We start from the raw sequence: 12,808 nt of genomic DNA, 5'->3' as shown, positions 1-12,808 counted from the left end.
GCACACGTTTAGTTGGTACATTAACACCTTAATTCAAAATTAAACTGTGTTTACTGACATTTTCTTTTTTCTTAATATCTGAAGGTAACATTTTTTCATTTGTTCTGCATCTCTGCTTCTCTTGTCTGTCTGACACTCAATCACAGCAAAATAAAAGCGTTAGTGTGCAGGATGATGAAGCCTCAGAGTTCATGGAGTGAGCACAATTTAGGTGAGAGAGCCTTTGATGGATATTTAACACAGAGAAGCTTAGTAGGGTTAATCCTGCCCTTTGTTCAGCCCGTAAAGGCGACCGTTCAGAGCTGTCGAGTCGGCCGATAGCGTCAGCTGGGAGGAAACTTCAAAGGTCGAGGGCTCGAATGCTGTCTGGTGTGCTTGCGGAGCTGATAAAACCCCCACAAAGGCTCTGAAACAACGGCGAGGACCTCGGCCCGCACTGACCTCGACACCAGCAAACGGCAGATGCCAAACAAACACGGAACATTTGAAACATTTCACTGAACAGAAGTTAGAAAACTGCAATCACATCGGCACTGTCTTCATAAGGAATAACAGATTTTAAGGGATGATTGCAGAAAAGTACCCCACTGAGTGCTGAATTCTTGAATATTTTACCATTAAAATATTGAGATGTCTCATTTTTGGGAAAAAATGGGAGCTATAAATAGTGTGGCGAGCTCAGACAATGAGGAGACAGAGATATCATTTGGTCTTGCTTCCCGCAGAGTTAGCCAGGGAGCACAGACGTTTATTAGTATTCAACAGGAAACACAACGCCGCTACCTCAACTGCTCGGCGTAGCTCTAGCATAACAACAACCACACGAAAAAAAGGCACTCTCTCCACCCAGAAACACACAGTTGCAGAGAGAGAGCATTACCTGTAACCATGGCAACATAACGCTGCCGCCTGGAACAACAGAACATAGCTCTCAAACCCCAAACAGCCCTGCCCCGCTACATAGCCCCCACCTAAGGGGTCAGTCGTCCCCGACCACCCCATTACCCAACACAAAGTCCCGCAAATGTCCAGGTGTCTTCTTTCGGCGCACAGACCGATCTCGACCAGCAGGGGAAGAGTCAATCGGATCAGAACATGGGGTGCCACCAGCATCCCCTGCCCCGGCGGCTGCTGGAGCGGGCGGTCGGTAAGGTGAGAGTTTGTCCTGGTACAACACCACCCTGGGCCCGGCATGCGGATCCGGTACATCACTTCTGTTAGCCGCTCCACGACCTCCGCCGGCCCTTGCCAGTGGCTGCACAGTCTGGGGGACACTCCTTTTTGCAAACCGGGCAGTACACCCAAACTTGTCGCCAGGCACGAAAGCTCCCCCTCGGCACCTGGTGTCACCGGCTCTTTTTTGTCATACTCCGGCGCTGGTCTGGGCCTGGCGGGTGTAGTCATGAACCACCCGCAGCCACTCCCTCCGCCTCCTGCAGCAGTCCATGGCCACCAACACGTGCTGGTTCCCTGACTCAGTGACGGGGAAAGGCCCTAGGACGTCCACTCCCACTCTCTTCATCAGGGCCCCCACCAGATACTGCTGCAGGGGGGCAGTGGAGCATTGAGTGGGGCCCTTCCGTGCCGTGCAGGTGTCACAGCAGTGAACATGAAGTTCCACATCCCGTTGACAACCAGGCCAGTAAAACCGTCCCCTGAGACAGCGGAGAGTTTTGGCATTCCCATAGTGGCCGGCCCCCACTGAGTAGTGGACAAGCTCGAGCACCTGCGACCGCAGCGACCGAGGCACCAGGAGATCCTTGCCCTGACTGGGGGCCCGCCATCTCCGGTATAGGAGGCCATCGTGGGTCTCCAGATTGTTGTACTGGGAGTGGTAGGCCTTCACTTCGAGCCCCTGTCCCGATACCCCCGTCCAGCCTAGGCGTTGCACCGCCTCCAGCCAGGCCCCCACCTGAACCAACATCACGTCAGCCTCCTGTTCCTGCTTCAGCTGCTGGCTGTGGCCTGAGCCATAGCCACGCCCAGTGCCTCCTGGGCCCGCTCCTCCTGTCGTTCGCTTCTGTCAGTCTGCCCCAGGGCAGCTGTGGCTACAACTGTAGCTTGCCTCCACCAGTGAGTGAATGTGAGAGTGAATGACTAGTGGAATTGTAAAGCGCTTTGAGGGCTCTGAAAAGCGCTATATAAATGCAATCCATTATTATTATTTTTCTTTACAAAAACGAAATGTTTCATCAGTATTTCATAATACAATATATATTTGTATTATGTAATTATAATAATAATATAATAATATAGCTTCATAATGATTACAGGACATCAGACTAATTGTTCTTATTTCTTACTATTGCAGAATTATCATATAGAAATAAAAAACCTGAAGTTGTGCGCTATTTGAGCATGTTGCCTGCCTGCAGCACTAAAGGACTCCGCAAGAGACCTCTGTTTTGCCCTAGCAGCACCTGTCCCTCTCCTCCTCGTCAGTTCGCTCGTCATATTCTGTGATATGATTTGAAGAGGTTAGTGGTGTTGCCACAACACCTCACTTTCTTACCACATGTATCGCAAACTTACCTCCACAAACTTGGCTGTTTGTGGAGGTAAAATACATCAACACATGACTCCGTTTACGCTCAGCCATTGTTGTGAGTGCGCACGCCAGGGGCTGCAACACATTTATACAGCCGTATTTCGCATGTGACTATGAAAGGCGTAAGAGGAAGTAGTTCCTTCCAATTTAGACGATCCGAATGATATAGTTTCTTTCCACTGTGTTGCTGTTAATGCTGTTAATAATACCTAAAGTATTAAAATATCGATATTTTAATATGAGAATCGATTCTGGAACATAAATTACTGGCATCGGAAGAATCAATATTTCAATATCGATCCGTACACCACTACCGATTATATGCTTCTGTGAGGTTACTGTACTAAATAATGTCCACAAAGTTTGATCTCCAGTTTTTGTGAGTGAGTCTTGCTAACTAGAAGGACTGTTAGCTGATAATTTAGCATGCTGTTCACTAACCAAACACGGTCACTTGTCTCCAAAAAGCCAACATGATGAGGCTTCAAAGGAAGAGCCCGTGACTGACACCAATCACTCATGCCATAAGCTGGTGATCCTCTTCTGAAGAAGCTTGTGCATAAGCCCATGGTCTATCAGCTTTAACCAAATGCCATAGTTTGATGTGAGCATAGAACAAATTAATTTCAGTGCAGGTCATAGACATGCACATTGTTAGGGAAAATATTCTACTAGCAGAGAAAGGGGACTTTGTGTCCTCTTCAACAACACATTCTGCATTTACATAAAGAAGACGCACATTCATCAAACATGACTGACGCCCTGAATGTTTTGAGACAGATCCAGCAGGCCCAAAATCAGGACTATGTAAGTGATACAAGGGACTGGTTTTTCTTGGTTTTACACTGGCTCCTGGTTACAGGTGCTAAAAAGACTACTCATCGGAGTTGGGATATTTTTACTTTTATTTTGTGTCTTTGTAACGTGTATAATGCCATGTCTAAAACTCATGATTAACCGTGGAATATTTCCTAATACAAATAACTACAAGCAGTATTCTACCATATGCAAACTTATATCACTAAAAGATTATACTGACTACTAAATACAATTTTCCATTAACACACATCATAAGAGTTCAACTTCAACAAGTGCATGTGTGCACGCTGGGACAGTTTTGACTAGAAGTGATATCAAATAATAGCTAGTCAAATAAATCTTGATCAAAGTGTTAACGCTTTACTCATTTTTGTTGTATCCAATGCACAGGGACAACACAACTTCATCTGAGGTTAAAAACAGGAATCCTCAAATTGGATTTAAAAACTAATTATCTGAATGTGAAATAACAGGATGGTTTTCATCTGATAACAGCATGTTAGCTTAAATTAGCTGAGCCACATTTGGTGAACAGGGCTCTTGTGGAAGCTGTAATTCTGCCTTGTTTTGCTCTCCAACAACACACACACACACACACGCACAGTGCCTGTTGGGTATATTGCCCAGGTCATGATTTTTGCAAATGAAGTTGGGTTGCAAATCACGGCAGCCCGGCCTGAATCAGCAGCTCTTTCATAAATGCTGATTTCCAGACGGTGCATGTTCTCACAGATCTGACAGAGTGCTCTGTACACTTAGGCCTGACTTAGCATTACTCCGCTGTGAGTAAAGACAGCTGCACATAAATACAGACTGGGGAACTTCTACCCAAGCTATATATAAACTCTGCTTTCATCGCAGCAGAGAGGATTGTTGACCTCATAAATAACACTTTTTTCCACATTATCATGAAACCAGTGGTGCCACCAGATGCTGTAAACTCTTTTTAGAAATGTGGTGCAATCAGACTGTTTTTTAACCTGATGTTTTTTTCTCTGCTTCTGTGTCATCGGATTAAATAGAAACGCTTCGCCTATTTTCAGTGTGCACAAATACATCTCTATGTTGGGTGAGAAAGAGAAAGAGAAAAATAACCATTACTTGTGTACAGTAAGACGGTTTCCTGCACAAACACCCAAATCTGAGGCCTCAACTACACCCTCTAACTTTCATGACGAGTGCAACTCCATATGGAGTCATACTCGTGGCTACAAAATGCTTCTTAATTAAGGGGCAGGGTATACATACAGCAAAAAGCCTTTCGCGAACGTCAACTCATTGCTGTCTTACGGCAGTTTGTGAAATAGTTTCATGTTTCCTGATGCATTTCTACGTTTTTCTGTTTGTGGACACAATTTTTCATCTTTCCACTCTCAATAAAGATCAAGGTTGGGCTCAAATACGTTCCCATTTTTTTTCAAGTGGTGTTTTGTTTGCCATGTTGATGCATTTCGACCATGTACATGTTGCATCTGTTAAACACATGTCAAAAACATGTGTGACAGAGTATTAGGGCCACATTAAGAAGAAAATTGAAGGATTTTTTTCATTATTATTGTTAATTTTGAGAATAACGTCTAAATGTTCAATAGACTATGTGCACCTTAGCATATGCTACTTCCGGTGGGCAAACTCCTATAGGGCGCTTGATTTCCGGTGTGATATTCCCGTCTCGTTTACAGTCAGGTTTTCCAAAAAAGGTCAACCAAATGAACGAATCAAGCAGCGATTTACATTTCTGAAGATGTCTTGGGCATTTACCGAACATATCTGTAGATGATGTTCATCGACTTGTCGATATTTTTCCTTTGCGCCTCAGAGCAAAAGAGAGAAAGGGTTGAAATTTCTCAGTATTTGTATATAGAGTTCCCTCGTTTATCGCGGGTGTTATGTTCTAAAAATAATCAGCGATAGGTAAAATCTGCGAAGTAGCCAGCTTTATTTTTTACAATTATTTTAGATGTTTTAAGGCTGAAAAACTCGTCACTACACACTTTATACAGTTTTCTCAGAAAGGCATGAAGAGTTTCACAGTTTTCTCTCTTGTTTAAACACTCTCAAAGTTCAAGCCTGAGTAAAAAAAAAAAGTCCATTATAGAATGAAACAAAAGATCAAAACCTGTTTTCAGTCCCAAACATTTATTTGAGAAATAAACATACAGTATATTTGTTTTTCTATAAATAATATTGAGAGATTTTAGAACTAATGAATTTAACTTTAAGCTTAAGTGCTTAATTTAAGCTTAATGCACTTTATAATCCGGTGCGTGGTATGGTAAAAAAAAAAAATACGCTAACTTCTACATTCCACATTCATGTAAGGTTATGGCGTGTTTTGTGAGCAAATTTTTTTACATATTCGTAGTGTTTCCTCCCTTAAATAAAATCTCTACTTTTCAAGTATTGCAAGTTGCCCTGTTGTCATCCGTTCTCGTAAAGTATAATCACACTTTTGAGCGTTTGAGCCGCTTAGGCGCCATGTTTCCTGCCAGGTAAATGACGCTCTGCAATGTGGTGATGTCATTCGGGGCGACTGGAATCGATAAGGGAATCGTTTGCAAAAATGCCAAACAATTCCAAGGAATTGAAACAGTGGGAACCGGTTCTCAACAAGAACCGGTTTTCGATACCCATCCCTACCGTCAAAGCTGCTATACCCACTACAAAATGCCATATGTGGATGAAATCATACTTCAGAATTATTTTTCATCAAAAGAAAATGATTTCCTATCACAGTGTGGTGAAAAGAAGAATATATATATATATATATATATATTCTTTTTTTTTTTTTTTTTTTGAAGAGATGATGCAGAAAGTTAAGTCTGACCAGAAGGAAAAACCAAACAAATATGGACATCGAGAACTTTATACAGTCTATAGTGCTCTTCAAGCAAATATGACGCTGTTTTCCAGAGAACTGATTGGTCAGCAGGTGGATGTACCTGTTGATCTGTTTTCTTGAAGCCTTAGTTGCCTTGTTAATGCACCTTTGTAACACTGTGAACCCAGAGTTTAACCTGAAGTTAGCTCGCTAAGCCATGAAGTCAAGAGATTTACGAAGATCTCATTATAAAAATCAGACATGAATCTGCAACATAACCAGTTAGTGATCTCCATTCAGTGCTTGTGCAGTTAACTCACAGCTCTGGATACTTCTTCGTGTTATGTGCAGTAAATAAATACAAAAGTATTTTAGCTACATAAGAACAGACCCTTCCCCTGGTGCCAAACAGTAGATTTGTTTTCCACACATCTCTTTTATTTTTATTTTTTTTGCAGACCTCAGTTTGAGTTCCTGCTGATTGAAGTGATACTGCTTGTTGATTGGCTGTCTCACCTTGCAGGCTGAAGCGTCTGCCGAGGCTGGAGTGTTGTTTCCCCGCAGATCTGCAGCCGAGAAGGAGGAGAATGAGAAGGAGGAGCAGCACAAGTTTCTCTACTGGGAAGCTCTTGTCTGTTAATTAGCAGCGAGCAGATGGAAGAAAGTCCACATCTCGCTGGGGATCAATTCTACTCAAGAAGCAGTAACAGCAGCGGCGGCGGCAGCAACCTCGGCTTATTTATTTCTTAGCTCAGCAGCAGAGGGGCGATGTCACCTCCCAAGGAAGAGGAGGAGAACCCGGGAGAATTTGAAAGAGAAGTCTTAGACACAAACAGACGTAAGGAGCACCTCGTTTTCAAAGATTTCCTCCGAGACCGTAAGAGGAGCTGCGTTCAGCTGGCGATTGAGCGTTGAGTTTAGTTACTTATCATTACTTTGTTTACAGCCATCTGTTTACACACACATCCTCCTCATCTTATCTGTTTGTGTCTCGGTACGCTCTATACACCGTGAGCTGTAACCCGCCGGTCTTCTGCCAGAACTGAACCCTCGTCGACAGCTGCAACGGCTGCTGATTTCTTTCCGTCGGCACATAGAGCGAAATTTTGTTTCACACAAAATGTGACATTGTGGAGGCTTTGTGGAGGCATCTGCAGAATCACCATCTCATTCAGGAGCAGTTTTCACTCCATTTAGCTACGCAGTAACAACAGCAGTGTTGCGAGCAGGATGAATATGTCTGCTGGCTCAGGGAGGAGGAACTAAATGGGGGCAGCCTAAAGTGTGATAATAAAGTTTTGCATAAGGATGACATTGGTGAGTAAATAGTTCTCTTAATGTCAAGAAATCCAATTAAATCTGGCTGTGAGCTGCAAAGCTGCACAGATACCATAAATAGTGCATTGGATACGTGTTCATTATCCATGTCCATTTCCACTCTTCACATGTGCAAAGAGAAAATCAGGTGCAGCATAAAGAAGACACTGAGATAGCTTCTTTCAAGCAGGCCCATCTTTCCAAAGTCTTTATGGATGCAATTTCAGGAAAATGAAAAGTATGAATAAATAAATGGATAATATGACTGATGCAAAAGTATTTCTCAAAAATATATTCCATTTAGGTAATCTAAAGATCGCACACAAGAAAAGTCACATCTTTTCGGGGCTCTGTTGGCCATTTTTATCCATTTACTATCACGACAGTCTGAGCACAGATCCTCAGGCTCATGAATCCTCAAGTCAGCTGAGACACATGATGTCCCCATCCAAAAGGGGGGGGGGGGGGGGGGGGGGGGACTACAAAGCTGCAACAGGAAACTACAAGCTAGTCTTCCTGTAGACTTTAAGACAGTGTGGTAAATGAATCTTGAAGGTGCTGAATCTTAAACACTTTCTGTGCAAGTGATTTTTACAAACAGTGAGGGGAAGTGCACACACGCTTGCGGTTAATTTTATGAGTTCTGGACCTGACAGCATTACAGCGGGAGAGAAATACTTTTATTAGAAGAGCCACAGAGCAAAGTTATTAACTGAAACTGAATCGTTAAAGAAGAGACAAGGTGCAATAATGGCACCAAGTTGAGGACAGGGGAAGAGCTAAGGAATCATGGCGGTCCTTCACAAACGATTTATGACCTCATTGACGGCTGTTGACACGCAACCCACGCCCTCTTCAATTAGGAGCCACTCAGCTGGAAAAAGATGGGGAGAGAGAAAGAGATAGAGCGAAGGTAAAAGGACGAGGACGGGAGGATCGTAGCTGGGGGTGCGGGTGGGGGGGGTGGGGGGGTCGTCAGCAGTCCCCACTTCCCTCGCCATATGTTTTCACTTAGTCAGTCATGTCGACGCTTCTGGAACAATCATCCAGCGGCGGGCACGCTCGCCTTGACACTTTGCATCCGCCATCAGCGCTGTCGCATAAACAAGATTTAATTTCCTCTTTTATCTGTTCAAATTGGCGCAGAGCAAAGCAATGTCACTGCATTGTTTCTTTTTTTTTCCCCCCGTGACCCCACTGGGAGAGAAAGCTACACAGCTGAAAAAACACTCACAGATGCAGTTTATCTTCTGTAGGAAGGCTAATGGAGCCGAAGCACATAAACAAATCCAGTTTACTGAAAGCACACAAGCAGACTGATTACAGGTACAATGAGAGCAATTTGGGGTTACACTCAAAAATATGAACTCTTATTCAGATGCTTGAAGCAAACACAAACGGCGTCTCACAGCAGCTGCAGATGTTTGCATCCTTCGTCGAGCGCAAAGTGCGGTTATTTTCAGCTGATTGAAGCAATTCAATAATCACACAAAAATACACATACACGATATACATATATGTAATGTACTGTGCAAAAGTCTTGTTTTGCAAGAAAAATGGGTACAGTGATTTTATAAAATACAGATGAAAATACAGTCTTATGTACTTTATTTTCATGTATATTTGCACGTTTCAATTAATAACAATTCTAATGAGCTTGGTAGCTTCCTGTCTGTGAAATGCACTATACACAGGTACACACCCACACAGGTCTTTATCACCAGGTTCCACATTTATTTACAATTTTCTCCGGTTATGACTGAACACAGTCTGACAGCTGTCGGTCCCAGCTGATTTCCCTCCCTCTCCGCTCCTCTCCGTCTCACTATAAAAAGGGAAGGAAACCATTATCAGTCCAAATCGCCATCAGCTGTTCTCACCGGCATCTCCAGCACCGCCCCGTTGAGCCCACTGCACCACTCCTCCCCTGCAGACGCGCCCGGGACCACACCTCCGCCACACTGTCATTTCTTTAAGTATCTTCAGAAATAGTTCTCCAGGCTTCTTGAAGGACATTCAAAGTTTGTCTTTGGATGAAGGAGCCTACACAGTGTTTTACAGATGCTGCAGACACTCCCTGTTGGACCTCTCACCTGACCACCTCCACACAAATTTCAAATTTGGATTCATCATTCATGAGACACATTACCACATATTTTCAGTGCAGTTTTTTTTCTCTTTTCTCTGTTTTCTGCCCTTAAGAATGGCTTCTTGGCTTCAGTGAAAAGTAGATGGAGCTCGCTTATTTTGGAGCAGCTCTGAGTAGAGCCACTACTACACATCAAAAGGAGTCAGGTGAGGTGGTTTGGGCATTTGACCGGGATGCCCCCTGGGTAACTCCTGAATAATGTGTTCAGGGTATGTCCTCCAGGGAGGAGGCTCCAAGACAAACCCAGGACATGCTGGAGAGATTACATCTCTTAGCTGGCTTGGAAATGTCTTAGTGCCCCCTGAGGAGAGATGGACAGGAGGAGGTGGCTGGGGAGAGAGAGGTCATTTCTATTTAACCAGTTGCCCCCATGACACTAAGATGCAGGAAATGGATGGATGTTTTATTTGTGATTTTTAATATTATAGGCATATGTGTCAAGATTTTCAGTTAGGTTCAATTTAAAGGTACCTTTTGTAATCATCATCTCCAAAACGTAACTAAAAGTTTCACCAATAGGGGGCAGCATTTTCCCAAAATATTTTAGTTTCGGAAAACAGAAAGCGATCACCTGGTTGTAATAACAGGGGACATTACCTGTCATTCTGCGTTAGTATGGTCATTCCTCTGCTTTTTCATCTGTATTTTATTCCTTACATAAATAAAATAAAGATAAATACTTGTGCTTGCCTATGATAAATAGAGGATGATAAAATTTCCGTGCCTCTGTGGGCTAGTTTTCTCTGGTTTTAATATACATTGAAATTACAGGCCACTCTTCTTCTGGGGCTACAAAAAGATACACATACACTTAACAAGTTCAGTTTCATGTACAAAATATTATCTTTCTACCTAAATGTATGCAGCCTGCTATGTACTATACAGATCAGCTGCACTCTCTGCTTGGGGCCTTTTGCAACTTCATTTAATGCACACTTTGTCTTCTGGATGTAATGATAGATGATAAAGGCACAGAAGGTGAAATTTATATTCATGTCCCACAGGAAAAAGAACAAAAACATACGCATCCATGCTTCTTTAAGGTACACCTGCTCATGCATACTGCTGCGAACTCAGAGTAGTGTTTTATTTAGAGCTGCTATGGCAGAGGGGACACAATTCTTCTTCACCCATTCTAAAGGCCTGTACCTGCAGTCAGGTGGAAGTTATTCTGGGTGGTCAGGTGTAAAGAGGAAAGTGTCTGATACTGTTGAACTTATTTATTTTGAGTACCGTCAGTCAGAAAAAGCAGGAAAAGAGTACAACAGAGGGGTGTCATGTTATAATAGAAGAGTAATAGAGAGTGGGAAAGCACTTTACAGTTTTTCTGAATTGCTGAAACAAACTTCCTAAAATCTAATCTCTTTGTCTCAAAACACTAAACACAAAGTGTAAAATTCAAGCTACACTCACATAACCAAACATTTGACCCAAAACTTTTTTAACTTTACTCAAAATCAACCACTATGTCAAAAGCCACAAAAAAACAGCCAATGTGCAAACACAACTTCTACACACTACAGAAATAAATACAAAACACTGTGGGATAGCTGGAAAATAAAAATTTTATATATACATTAAAAAATTGCATATTTTTACAGGAATTTTTTTTTTCCTTTCTCTCACCCTCTCTCGCACTTTTTTTCCGCTTCACTCTGCACGCGAGCCTTGTGCTTTACACTGGGATGAGGGGGGAGGGGCGGTAGTTACACTCGCAGTAGCACAGGAACAGAGCCAGAGGGAGAGACAGAGAAAGAGCAGGGACAACAACATCACATTAGAAAGGTATAGTAATCATCCAACTATTTTCAGTTGTGGATGTTAAAGGATTCAGAAAGTTTATTCATGCAGGTCCATATGACAGAGAATCTTCTTTTTGTTTTCATATTTCAATTTCAATTTAATTGTGTTGTGGTTTGCAGTGTTTTGTGTTGTTTCACTTTAAATTTGTCTAAAAGGAAAAAACTGAAAATTTAAATAGTTAAAAGTTGAAATGTGAATAGTTGGTTTTTGTGTTATATGATTTATTTATTACATTTTATGTGGAGTGAATAAATAAAAGTATATTTACGGTGGCCCCTAGAGACAAAGCACGTACAAACTCCAAAACAGTACAAACTTCAAAACACGTACAAAAGACAACAGAAGTGCTCCAGCATGCTAGGGCGCAGTGTTGAGCTTTGTTACCTAGAGGCTACACAAGTCAGGAATTACCAACGACCGGATTTGGTGTGTGGTAGTAACAGGTAAATGAACATATTTTTTTTATTACTTTAATATATATGAGTGCTTGTGTATAAATACACAAACAATACACACATGCTTTCAATTGTGTAATTTAAGTGATCTAGGTAGCTCTGTTTTGGAAGTTCAGTTAATGCTAGAAATGTGTTTTGGACTTTGTGCATGCTTTGTCTCTAGGGGCCACCGCATATGTTTATATATAAACATATATAAATAAAACCACTTTTTTTTTTACATTAGTAATTCCTTTTGTGCTTAATTTTATATTATTGTTAATAATAAATTAATTAAAGCAACAAAACAACCTGAAGAGCCGGTTCGGAGCCGAAAGAGCCGGCTCTTTTTAGTGAGCCGAGCCGAAAGAGCCGGTTCTCTAAAAAGAGCTGGAAATCCCATCACTAATGGTCTCCCATTAGTCTGAAGTTTGCCAGAGAGCACATGGATGATACAGCAGAGGATTGGGAGAATGTCATGTGGTCAGATGAAGCCAAAGTAGAACTTTTTGGTATAAACTCAACTCGTCGTGTTTGGAGGAAGAAGAATACTGAGTTGCATCCCAAGAACACCATACCTACTGTGAAGCATGGGGGTGGAAACATCATGCTATGGGGCTGTTTTTCTGCCAAGGGGACAGGACGACTGATCCGTGTTAAGGACAGAATGAATGGGGCCATGTATCGTGAGATTTTGAGCCAAAACCTCCTTCCATCAGTGAGAACTTTGAAGATGAAACGAGGCTGGGTCTTCCAACATGACAATGATCCAAAACACACCGCCCGGGCAACAAAGGAGTGGCTCCGTAAGAAGCATTTGAAAGTCCTGGAGTGGCCTAGCCAGTCTCCAGACCTCAACCCCATAGAAAATCTGTGGCGGGAGTTGAAAGTCCGTGTTGCTCGGCGACAGCCCCAAA

The sequence above is a fragment of the Mchenga conophoros genome, linkage group LG2, assembly GCF_057382185.1.
Source record: "Mchenga conophoros isolate Kocher_MC1m ecotype Shallow Benthic linkage group LG2, M_conophoros_male_GT1.1, whole genome shotgun sequence".
In the NCBI taxonomy this organism is placed as follows: domain Eukaryota; kingdom Metazoa; phylum Chordata; class Actinopteri; order Cichliformes; family Cichlidae; genus Mchenga; species Mchenga conophoros.
Note: the sequence above shows the minus strand (reverse complement) of the source record.